The 10,414-nt window shown below is 34.9% G+C and overlaps 1 non-coding gene across 1 annotated transcript; it reads left to right on the top strand.

Moving 5' to 3' along the window:
- The first annotated feature begins 1,959 nt into the window (after window positions 1-1,959).
- LOC141662539 (small nucleolar RNA R71) lies at window positions 1,960-2,066 on the top strand. The gene has a single exon (XR_012550650.1). It is a non-coding gene; the product is annotated as a small nucleolar RNA R71 (small nucleolar RNA).
- The last annotated feature ends 8,348 nt before the right edge of the window (window positions 2,067-10,414 follow it).

The following is a 10,414-nucleotide window of genomic DNA, read 5'->3' as shown; positions in this document are numbered from 1 at the left end:
ATTTATATTGTTGTAACTTTTGTGTATTCCATATTTAATATAAATAGCTAGTTACATTTCTATTTACATGAAATTTAATTATGTGCTATTTAGTTTACTTGTATTATTATCCCAATTTTCATACACATATAAAAATAAAAGCCTATAATTTATATTGTTGTAACTTTTGTGTATTTCATATTTAATATAAATAGTATTATTATTTCAATTTTTAAAATTGTTTGCCAACTTTTATATAAATTTCTAGTTGCATTTCTATTTACATGAAATTTGATTAAGTGCTATTTCTTTAACTTGTATTATAATCCCAATTTTCATACACATATAAAAAGAGAGTCATATAATTTATATTGTTGTAACTTTTATGTATTTCAAGTGGTGTCCTTTTTTTCATTTTTTTTAATTTAATAAAAAATTCTTTCTTTGTTTTTATTTATACAAAATAAATCTTCCTATTTTTTTTTCCTTTATAACCAAATATTAAAAAACACCCTTGATCAAATTATAACTTTTATCTAAGTTGTTATATTATAATTTTACATATAAGTTAATAGCATACATTAAATATATTAGGGAATTAGTTTTATTTTTTCAAAAGAGTTTTAACAAACTTATAAAAATCTTAATATAAATGTTAGATAATTTTGTTATTTAGTTAATGTGGGAGTGTGAGGACCAAACCATGACATACCATCCCATACGGTACCATATGATCTCCTTTACTCTAATTATATATAAGGATATAATTTCATTATAGCTTACAAGGAATCATTATATTTCAAATTAAATATGATTGGGTTTTTTATGGTTATGATGTTAATTTTTTAGAACATTCACATCAATACTATACTATAATAAGCGGAATGGGGTATAATTTGTAGTTTGGTTAACCCCTCATTTTGGTTATCCCTTTCTATCACGACCGTTGAATCTTCTTAATCAGAGTCATTAGATCCAAATAATAAAAAAATACACTCCACGGGTTCGATTCTCAGGTTCGAATCCCGTCAACAACAAATATTTATATTATTATTTATAAAAATACATATAAGTTCTCAGATTCGAATTATATTAACAATAAATATTTATATTATTTATAAAGATATATATAAATTTTTAGATTCGAATCTCACTGACTAATAACAAACATCTACATTATTATTTATTAATAAGATCTCATTTTGTACTATTTGAACGTAACTTGAAACTATAATTATATAATCATTATTTAGTATTTAATTATTTATATAAAATTTTAATAAAATTATATGAAATAAAATTAAAAATATATAAATATTAACTAACACCCGTGCATAGCAAGGGCTGTAAGCTAGTAATCACAACAGTACCTAGTACCCAAATGATCCTCTGCACAGATGTTTACTTTTAAATCCTACACATGTTAAGCTTATAAGTGGAATAATTAGCATCTATTAGCAAAATAGCCATCTGCATCTCAAGCAGAAGATGCATATTTCTGCCTTTTCCTGGTTAAAGAGAAACATACTAAAAATTATAAACCATATTGTAAATTTAGTCCCAAATGAATTAGCATTGGCCCAATGTATATACAATATCATACTTCATTTATTTAATATTATAACTAATATAAATTATATCTAAATTATATATATTTTTTCATTAATTTAAATGATCAGTTCGGTTTCAATTTTTCCATTCGATTTGAACTAAAAAATGGAACTGCACATATGAAATCGATTAATTTTTTAAATATTTGGTTTCTGTTCAGCTTCATTTTTTAAATTTTTTAAATATTTGGTTTCTGTTCAGCTTCACTGAGTTGGGTTTTGATGCTCATTTGCAGCCATCGTCTCTATAAGATTATACGCCTCAGTATAGCTTTTAGCCCATAAGGCGCCTCCAGCTGCTGCATCGAGCATGGGCCGAGATTGGGCCCCCAAACCATTATAGAAACCAGTGATCACCATCCAATCCGGCATTCCATGATGTGGACATTTTCTCAACATTTCCTTGTAGCGTTCCCAAGCCTCGCACATAGATTCTGTAGGTTGCTGCGCAAACTGAGTAAGAGCACTCCTCATAGCAGCAGTCTTTGCCATCGGATAAAACTTCACCAGAAACTTTTGTGCAAGATCTTGCCATGTAGTGATGGACCCAGCTGGTTCAGAATGTAACCAATCTTTAGCCTTGTCCCTCAGTGAGAATGGGAAAAGCCTCAACTTGATAGCCTCATCAGTCACGCCATTATACTTAAAAGTGCTGCAGATCTCGACAAAATTCCTTATGTGCATGTTGGGGTCTTCAGTTGCTGCTCCTCCAAAAGAAACAGAATTCTGCACCATCTGAATAGTGCTCGGCTTGATTTCAAAGGTGTTAGCTTGAATAGCCGGATGAACGATGCTTGACTGAATGTCATCAATTTTAGGCCGAGAAAAATCCATAAGAGCTGGATCAGCTTGAACAATACGATCTCCCATGTTTACTGGTTCTTTCTGCTCAGTTCCTAAATCCGAATCCTCAAAATCTAACTTCTCCGGAATATCAAGAACTTCGTCTGTCTCCTCAGCTGTATCTAAAGTCCTCTTGCGAGCACGAGAACGAGTTTGCATAAACGCTTGCTAAAGTACCTGAAACACAACCGGAAAAAATAAGTAACTACTATGTCCTAATCACTGAGTCCTAATGACCAATGATGGTAAGTACATAAACTAACCAAATATGCCGAGTCCCCGGCAGCGGCGCCAAAAACTTGTTAGGGCGAAATCACGCACAAATATTCACGCAAGTATACGCGTTCGCAAGTAATATAGAATACTTTCTATTTCGTTCCCACAGAGACTCAGACTAAATTATTGTCTAATTAAACTCACTCACCAATGTATGATTACTTCTCAATGTTAAGACACTAACACTTAAAATTGTTGATTAAATATTTAACTACAATTAACTACTTAATTAATCACTTAACTAACACTTCAATTTATCAATAATAAAACACTCATGAGATCACAACTTCATTATTACTTCCTTCTATAGCCATTGTTATTACCTTTAGCATGTGACAGTGATGATATTAATCGAATAATACAAAACTGATAAAAGCCAACTTTCATTGTACTAATACCATTCTACCAAGCATCCACAATTAAGATAGAAGTTGAATAGTCATCAATTATGTTGAGTTCCTATATGTCTACAGAAATTGACAACACAACGATTTAAGCACAAGTTATTCCTTTTGATTACATAGGGCAAATAAAACTGTTAGAGTTACCCACTAATCATGCACAACGTACATGAACCTATGCTAGCATGGCAAGTTCTAAATCTCAAGATCCACCATCGCTTTACAAGAGATTAACACCCTATCTTATATGTTCGCGACGCACATAAGACGAATACGCACAACCAATACTAGATATCATACAATCATCACAATCTAAAGTATTAAACAATTAACTAAAGAATTCCATAATAAATCTGTTGCAACCCCATTATCATGATTAGCCCATAATAGCACTTATCGTCATCATGGGTTCATATGAAATCATGATAAACAAACACAAGAAAATAATAACTAAACTAATTATATTAAAACAGAGTACGTCACAAGAGTAAATAAGTTCAAAGCAAGAAAACTAGCATCCAACGTTACAACGAAACAAGAATCACAAGAAGATATGCTTCCTTTTCGTTGCGGTGTGCTAAATTGGTCTTCTTCCTTATCTCCTTCGCTCCTTGCGTAAAAACACAATTTTCTTCAATCCACTCTTGTGAAAATGTCTCAAATCTACTTATATAATAGTCCCATAAAACTCAGATTACATAGAAGTGGAAACCAAACAGAAGTAGAAGTCCTGAAATAAATTATCTTTTTTCCCGACCCTGCGCGGCCGCTCAGCATAGCTGAGCGGGCGTTCAGCTTGCTGCGCGGCCGCTCAGCAATGCTGAGCGGGCGCTCAGACCTCTACTGGAAAAAATCTGATTTTGCTCTGTGTCTTCGCCGTAATCTGCCCGTTTCTTTCCTCTCGCAATGGTGAACATATGCCAAGGCTTATTCTTGATGATTCCTCCCCCGAAATGCAACTAATATCCTGAAATGCATAAACACTAGAAAAACGCATCAAATACACAAAATACTTGATTTCAAGACACCAATTTAAGCCATTTTAAGACGTTCTAAGTGGTATAAAATGCCACTTATCAAATACACACACACGTTAGTAACTTACTCAAAATATGGTCTGATGTCATTGCTATTTTGCAGAAAATATATGTGTGCAAGCTGCAAGTCCTCGTTGCTCGGCTTTATGATTGTCACACCGGATAGAGGTCTGGTTATTCCATTTTGCTCATCCTTACCCTTTTTTGGCAAACCTATGGTAGCTTCTTCAAAATTGACCAAACATTCAACGACCTCCTCGGCAACATATGCCTCTGCAATACAGCCTTCGGGATGAGCAGGGTTGCGTACATATCCCTTAAATTCCTTCATATATCTCTTGAAAGGATACATCCAACGAAGACAGATTGGCCCGCAAAGCTTAACCTCTCTCACAAGATGAATTGAGAGATGGATCATCACATCGAAAAACGAAGGGGGAAAGTGTTTTTCTAGCTGGCATAATGTTTCCACCAACTGAGATTGCATATTTTCCAATTTATCTACATCGATGACTTTACTGCAAATTGCTTTGAAAAATAGGCAAAACCTTATTATTGTGCACCTGACATGCTTTTGTAATACTGACCGAATCAAAATTGCAAGCAAATGATGCAATATTGTGTGGCAATCATGAGATTTCATTCCAACAAGCCGAAGTTTTTCCATATTAACAAGATTCTTGATATTTGAACAAAATCTATCCGGTAACTTCATCTGAAGAAAGGATGAGCAAACTACCTTCTATTCTGCATTAGATAAGTTCCATGAAGCCAAAGGTACCTTTTCTTTCTTTCCGGGAGTTTTTGGCCTCGACTCCGTTCTTATTCCCATGTCAGCCATATCAAGACGGACAAAATCCCTATCTTTTGTCTTTCCAGGAATATTTAGCAGAGTTCTGAGCAAAGATTCACATATATTTTTCTCGATGTGCATCACATCGAGAACATGCCTCACTGGCAAAAACTTCCAATACTCAAGTTGGAAGAATATAGATACCTTCTTCCAAACTGGTCGAGGTTCACCTTTCTTCCATCGAGGTTGGCGTTGTGTCTTACCGAAGATATGGTCCCTTAGATGATGTACTCTTCCAAGAACTTGCTCACCAGTTAACGGAATTGGAGCAACACCCTTCTCAACAGTGTTATCAAAAGCTGATTTTTGCTTTCTATACGGATGATGACGGGGCAACCACCTCCTATGCCTCATAATCACCGTCTTCTGATAATGAACAAGCCTAGTAGCCTTTGTGTTGTCAACACAAACAGTACAAGCATTATACCCTTTAATTACATTTCCTGACAAGTTCCCCAAGGCCGGATAATCACTTATCGTCCATAATAATATCCCCCTTAGTAAGAAAGTCTCTTGTTTATATGCGCCATACACTTATTTCCCGTGCCACAACTCTTGCAGATCTTCTATAAGTGGTTGCAAGAACACGTCGATATCATTTCCAGGCTCAGTCGGTCCTGATATTAACAAGCAAAGCATAATGTACTTTCTTTTCATACAGAGCCAAGGTGGAAGGTTGTAAACCGATAGCAAAACAGGCCAACTTGAATATTCAGTACGGTTGCCATGAAAAGGATTGAAACCATCGGAGGATAAAGCCAACCGAAGGTTCCTACTCTCTGATGCAAAATCAGGCCACTCTTGATCGACATCTTTCCATGTTTGCAAGTCAGCCGGATGCCTCAGTTTACCATCTTGTTCTCGCTCCGTCTCGTGCCAGGTCATGTCCTTTGCAATCTGAGGTGTGTTGAACAAATTTCTTATTCTTGGTATCAACAGAAAATACCATAAAACCTTTGCAGGGACTCCTTCATCTTCTTCTCCTTTCTTATTTAATTTCCATCTAGAGGCCTTACATATACGACAAGTTTTCTCATCTTCATCTATCTTCCCACGATATAAGAGAAAATTATTCGGGCATGCGTGTATCTTCTCATACCCCATTCCTAATACACATAAGGTTTTCTTTGCTTTATTGAAAGAAGAAGGGATATTGTTGCCATCCGGAAGCAAAGACCCAATCAATAAAAGAACATCAGAAAACATGAATCAGACATACCATACTTCACCTTCAAGTTGAATAACTTAACCAAAGCTTTCATCTTACTGTAATTCTCACAACCCGGATAAAGAGGTTCATGCTCAGCTTCTACGTGATTGATGAAATCTGAAAAATCTGAAGAGAAATCATCATCATCTTCGTCAGCTTCATCCATTCCTGTGTACGCTTGGTTAACAAATCCAGAGGAGTCACTTTCCTCCTGTGAAGGACTTTCTACCGGATTTGGCTCCCCGTGCCATATCTAGCGTGTATAAGTTTCATCAATGCCATATTGGAAAAGATGATTTTTAATAATCTGAGCTTTCCAAGATTTACTTTGTGCGCACTTTAAGCAGGGACAACTTATTTTGTCTTCGTTATACCCGTTCTCAAATACAAACATCAGTAAATCGTCCACTCATTTCTTAAACTCTTTTGTTCTTTTATCAGCTTTTAACCATGATCTATCCATCTTTTGACTTGAACAGAAAAAGAGAAATGGAACAATGATATGTCAAAACGACACAACTACAAAATGACACAACTACAAAAATGATATGGTCAAATAAGATGAATCCTTTTATTGGAGACATGGTCAAAATGACACAACTACAAAAACTGCAGCTATACTAACATAACAGAGCAATGATATGGTCAAACCTACAACTCCAAAAACAGAGCAGAGATGTATATTGAGCAATGATAAGCAAAAACATCTAACACAAACATAACATTGAGCTACAAAAACATAACATAACTACATAAACTAACAACTATATTAAACTGCAATGAGTTGAGCAGAGAATTTGGGGGTTTTTGATTATATATATTTGGGGTTTTCATTCGATTACAAAATTTGGGGTTTTGTGAATAAAATTTTGCATGCAACAGCTCAATCGATTAAGGTTGTGTTTATTCCTTTTTATGCTATTTGTATACCTTTTTATATGGCTGTTGACTTGTTTGTTGAGGTGTTTACTGATGATTCTTGTTTGGGTGGTTGATGATTCCTTTTTATGTATTTGGGGTTTTTATGCTGTTTATATTCCTTTTTATTCCCTTTTACTGATGATTTGAGGATGTTCTGGTTGGATGATTTGATGATTTAGGTGGTCGATGATTTGATAATTGGTTGCCTTGTTTGTTGAGATGTTATATTCCTTTTTATGCTTGGTTTTGTTGTTTTTTTTGTAATTTTGATTTTAGAAATTAAAGTTTGATAAATCGGATATGGTTAATATGCTCATATTTGCTATACCTGGGTTTGATAAATTGAAGTTACCTGGGTTTTATATGAGTTGTAAAATTTAAGCAAGTGAGACCTTTATATGTTAGCAAATGATCTAATTCATATGTATCTAATTCATATGTTATCTGATCTAATTCATGGATAAATATATATTTTTTCTAACAAAATATCAAGCATATATGTTATCTGAATTGGAATAATTTTACGTGAATCTTGACTTATGTATGATTTACTGAAGATATATGCTAGTTAATATTCTAAAACAAATAATTATTAACTAAATGACAGTTGGAGACGTCTATAAGTCTTACTGGTATGCTAGTTTATATGTTAGTTTATATGTTAGCATATTTGACTATATGCTAATTTATATGTTAGCATATTTGACTATATCCTAGTTTATATGTTTTACGTTGGTTATATTTTATATGTTTGTTTTTCTGTGGCATATAGATTATGGCTACACCTAAAAAGACAATCGATTCAAAGAAGTCAGAGTTAAAGAGGAGAAAGTAACCTAGGATAGAGAACAAGAGGAAGGTGTTTTAAAGGAACCATCGATCTTTATCCCATCAGAGTACGATGAATGTGATCAGGGCTTTAAGGAAGACAAGGTCCTGTAACAACCAGACACCCACTGAGACCCCCACCCCATCCACTTCTTCCCCAAAATCTGTAAAGAAGAAGGCTATATCTGAAACCTTGCAGAAAGAAATTTCGAAAAAAAGGAAGCGAGCGAAGCCTGTTACCACCACAAATGATAGTCAAGGACTAAAACTGCTTAAGCGAGGCTGTGTAACCATGCATCGAATTGTGAGACGGAAGATCATGGGAAACAAACTTACAGTAACTTTTAATGGTAAAGGAGAGCCGTTTGGTCCTGAAGCGGCAGAGATGCAATCCTATATTAGGGTTTTGGCGAGAACCAAACCACCAATATGGCATGATAGTTGGAAATATGTACCTGATGAAGTAAAGACAAAGATTTGGGACTGTGTGCTGGTAAAAAAAATAAAAAATATTACGTTGATTTTCTTCTTTCATTATATATTCATTTTTGAAATAGTTTTTTTTTAACTTGCTCATTTTTTAAAAACTGTTTATGTTGATTTGGTTCTGATGTGTATCTGATATATTTTAAATTGCTCCAATATATAGATGGCTTTTGTTTTGCCTCTGTCCACCAAGAAGTTGGTTTTATGTTCGGCGGGTCAAAAATGGAGGGAGTTTAAAAGTCGGCTGACGACATAATACATTCTCCCTTATCGAGATCAACCTGAAATGCTAGCATATCGTCTTGCAGATTTTTCTTTTATAGAAAAAGCGCATTGGGATATATTTGTTGCTGATCGTACGTCACCAGAGTTTTTGGTATGCTTCTACTTAGCATTTATGATGCACTTAACGACTTCTTAAGCATTGGAACAATATATACATACTAATCATCTTATAACCAAACTTGTGCTTTTTATGAAGAAATGTGATGATGAAGCTGTAGGAAGAAGGATGCTAAGTGTATATCCTCATCGCATGTCTCGAAAAGGTTATGCTAACCTCGAGAATGAATGGGTAAGTAATAGTGAAATAACTTAGTTATTACTCAAGTAATGTGACTGATGTTTATACTATTACTAAGGAGTTCATCTACATATGAATGCAATATCAATCTCATACAGATGAAGAGGAAGTTGATCGATCATCAACCTGGGTCCTCGCAAGGAAGGACAAAGATGGAAAATTTTTAAGTGACGTTGTTCAGAAAAAAGCAGAGGAAATTATAAGAAATAAATTTGTGTCTTAATTCAGTTTGTTCACTACCTCGTCATTTAATTAGAACCTTTTTTCCCTAAATTGTTAGGAAACTTTGAATTCCATATTATACTCCATGTACAAGTTTGACAGTTACATAATTGGATTAGTCTTTTATATGGAAATAGCACATACTGATGATATGGTACTCGTAATATTATAGGAAAAACTGAAAAAGGAAGTTAAGCAAGGGACACTAAAAGCAGAAGATGTTGACGATGTTTTGACCCTTGCACTTTGTAAGCCTGAGCATGGTGGTAGGGTCCATGGCCAAGGTGTTCATGTAAAATAGAGCATTTACTTTGATCTCCCTAGGCAAAAGAAATCCAAGACAATGGACGAAAAGATACATGAAAGAGTTCAGAGATTCATGGCAGACGAAACTCCAAAGATTATCAAGGAGAGAGATGATTTTCGGGCTGAAGAAATGGAGAAGCTCAGGGCAGAGATTTTGAAAAAACCTGTACAACAAGATGGTAGTCCGAAACACACTTCCCAACAAGCAAGTTGTCACTCTGATGATGGGGTTGACGGGGATATAGGTGTAAAGAATCCTTATACACCTGAAGCTGCAAAGAAGAAAATTCCGGTTGAAAAAGAGGGGGGTGTTCAGAAGTTTAAGAGGATTGATACTTTGTTTATGTGAGGATACTCAGAAGGTGGACGGGGAGGATGAAAGTGTTAGGTTTGTTGAGGAGAAGACATGTGAGCAGGTGAAAGTGAATGCTTTAGATAATTCTTTGATGAAATTGGTTGTAGGATCGCTCAACAACATTGTAGCTTGTGCGAGGATTAATGAAGTAGTCGTTCCTGAGGGTGGAGAGCAGACAATTCATGGAGTAAGACTTGGTGAAGAGAATGCAAGAGTGTCAATCACTCAAGTCATTCAAGGTGATGCCAAGATTCCCTTCCCCATCGGTGATGAAATTGTGACTGTGGAACAAGCCGTAGGAACTTTTATCCCATGGCCGAGAAGCCTGATAACCTCAGGGAACAGTAACACTTCTAATGTTTTGTCAGCTCCAAAGGTCATAATCTTTTTCTATTAGTATTTTTACTGCATGTAGTATGTATTTCATACTATTTGAACATGGTTATTTTTTTGCAGAAAGGCAAGAAAAAGAAAATGAAGAAGACGTTTAAAGTGGTTGCAGAT

The sequence above is a fragment of the Apium graveolens genome, chromosome 5, assembly GCF_009905375.1.
Source record: "Apium graveolens cultivar Ventura chromosome 5, ASM990537v1, whole genome shotgun sequence".
Lineage (NCBI taxonomy): Eukaryota > Viridiplantae > Streptophyta > Magnoliopsida > Apiales > Apiaceae > Apium > Apium graveolens.
Note: the sequence above shows the minus strand (reverse complement) of the source record. Positions and strands in the feature narration are given on the sequence as shown.